The 2,888-nt window shown below is 38.4% G+C and overlaps 1 long non-coding RNA gene across 1 annotated transcript; it reads right to left on the bottom strand.

Annotated features, from left to right (window-relative positions):
- Window positions 1-229: 229 nt before the first annotated feature.
- On the bottom strand, window positions 230-2,516 carry LOC123385503. Its single transcript, XR_006598147.1, has 2 exons — window positions 1,664-2,516; window positions 230-513 (listed from the first exon to the last, which is right to left on the bottom strand). It is a non-coding gene; the product is annotated as an uncharacterized LOC123385503 (long non-coding RNA).
- Window positions 2,517-2,888: the final 372 nt, after the last annotated feature.

Raw genomic sequence — 2,888 nt, 5'->3', positions numbered from 1 at the left:
ATAGTCTTTAAAATGTTAAGAGACTAATAAAGGGGACTGGATAGGCAACCACCACCCCCATGGTGCTCTTTTCGTGGGTAATTTCTTTCTCTAATTTTGGGGAGACAAAATGATCCTGTCTATAGTTTCATTACTCAAATTCAGAAACCATAGCTCTCCTTTCTTCATAAAAGGTTGAGGTGGACACAGCTGGTTAAACCTGGATAATTAAAGTATCAATCAGAACAGGAGAGATTAAATGACTTTACTTGAATGGAACAATTAGGCAGGACTAAAATTGGAAGAAAAATAAAATCCGTTACAAAAGAAACATAGCAAACAATTTGACACTGCCTTCTTTGTAAGTCACGTTCACTGTGTACATGACAACAGAGGCAGAAGGAAGCAAATGTTACAAACAAGGTAAGTCTATGAATGTCCAGGTCTCAGGAAGTTCATGTTGTCCAGTTCACCTATGGCAACATTTGGAGCAAGTACTACTTGTTATCATCCTTCTATGCTTCTTGAAGAATACTTAAAACTTGATTTAAGGAAGGCATACTGTATAGAAATAGCATCTTGTTCATTTCTTTAGCAATCTATATATCCCAACAAATTAAATGGATAACAAATAATAAAACATACTTTGAAACTATCAAAAGATACATAAAATCCATATATGGTTATTAATAAACATTGAACAATTAATAAGATTTTTTAAGTAGGGCAATCACCTTTCAATATATAATTAAAATATGTCTGTTAGGGTTCTCCAGAGAAATAGAACCAATAGGATATATAGAGAGAGAGGGAGAGAGAGAGAACTAGATATAGATAGAGAGAGTGGGGAGGAGAGATGGATTATAAAGCATTGCCTAACATATTATGGAGGCTGAAAAGACCCAAGATCTACCGTTGGCATGCTACAGACCTAGAAGAGCTGATGTGTGGTTATATTGTGAGTCGGAAGGCCTAAGAACCAGAACAGCCAATGGTTTCAGTTCCAGTCCACAAGCTTGCAGACTTAAGACCCAAGAAGAGCTGATGTTTCAGTTCAAGTCTTAAGGCAGAAAAAAAAAAAAAATCAATGTCCCAGCTCAAAGCAATCAGGCAGGAGGAGTCCCCTCTGACCCAGCCTTTTTGTTCTACTTAAGTCTTCAATTGACTCAGTAAAGCTTACCCAAATTAGGGAGGGCAATCTGCTTTATTCAGTGTACTCATTCAAATGTTAGCTTATCCAGAAACATCCTCACAGACAAACCCAAAATAATGTTTGACTAAATGTTGGGCACTCCATGGCCCAGTCAAGTTGATATATACAATTAACCATCAGAAAGAAGTCCACCCCTTGTCAACTTGGAACCCATATGCATCTCCTTAAACCAAATTTAATCTCTAAATAATGACAATAACAAGGTCATAATTCTACCTAACATGATATAATATCTTGCATAAACCAAAAACATTCTAACCCTTTCCCTTGAAAGGGAGGTAATACTGTTGAATGATGTTCACTCTTCTTCATATCCCATAATTCAAATTCTATAATGTAAAATTAACAATACTTAAATATTATGACATAAGTCAATATATCTTACATTATATGATAAGGAAATACAAGAGGGAAGAAAACAAAGGTATTGGTGAAATACACGCACACACATGCATAACAAAGTAAGGATACTCATGACAATTATAGTCCTCACTTCTATAACTAGTCACATGGTCATTGCTTGTATTTATAACTACCTTCTTCCACTACCCATTCTGTTTTCCCTTTGTCTTCAGCCAGCATCTCAGGTGGTCATGCATGATTCTTTACCGTTAGGGTGACCCAAATCTTCATTCCTGAAGGATGTGAGCCATTAGTTGTTCTGTCTGGGTTGGGTTGTTGTAGTTTTCCATTGGCCTTAATCACAGGGCATGGTAATACGAAGGGATCCCCTGTATTTCAGACATACTCTTCTTTCCTTCTATGGTGGATGAGTAGTCCAATTTCCCCTTGGTAGTCAGGATCAATCACCCCAGCCAGCACAGTAACTCCTTTCTTTGCCTGTTGATTCAGACACATGGAGAACCCAAAGTGGCCAGTCGGCAGTCTTAATTTCCAGTTCAGTGGAATCATTATTGTATCGTCTGGTAGAAACATTCCTCCCCTTGGAACAAAGACCTCTAGACCAGTGGAACATAAGGTCATGGGGACAGGAAGCAAAATTGTGCTAGTGAATTATTAGGCTTAACAGTGAGATTTACCATTCCCATTGTTACCCCTTGCTTCCTGGACTCATGAATTCTGGCTATAGGAGAAAAACAGCACCATATGTTATATATCTAATTAACCATGAGTCTTCCTGTTATTGGGAAATGGATTCAATGATCAGAATTTGGCCACTCACAATATACAAATTCTGGAGTACACATATTCATGAATATTTCATTTTTTAAAGTTTTATTTATTTAGAGAGAGAGGGAAAGAGGGAGAGAGGGCGAGTGGGGAGGGACAGAGAGAAAGAGAGAGGGAGAGAGAGAATCCCAAGTAGGCTGTGTGCTGTCAGCACAGAGCCCAACATAGGGCTTGATCTCATGAGCTGTGAAATCATGACCTGAGCCAAAAACAAGGGTTGGACGCTTAACAGACTAAGCTACCCAGGCACCCCTCTATTCATTTCTTTATTGAGGAGATATTTATTTAAAAATATATTGATACAAAGTTAAAGTTCTAATAAAATTCATCTAAGAGAAATATGCATCTATAACCAGATAGTCTGTCAGGTAAATGCGATTAAACTTCATTGTTTTAAAAATACCCCAATGTCGGGGCGCCTGGGTGTCTCAGTCGGTTAAGCGGCCGACTTCAGCTCAGGTCATGATCTCACGGTCTGTGAGTTCGAGCCCCGCGTCGGGCTCTG

The sequence above is a fragment of the Felis catus genome, chromosome B2, assembly GCF_018350175.1.
Source record: "Felis catus isolate Fca126 chromosome B2, F.catus_Fca126_mat1.0, whole genome shotgun sequence".
NCBI lineage: Eukaryota > Metazoa > Chordata > Mammalia > Carnivora > Felidae > Felis > Felis catus.
This window is presented reverse-complemented; position numbering and strand designations above follow the sequence as displayed.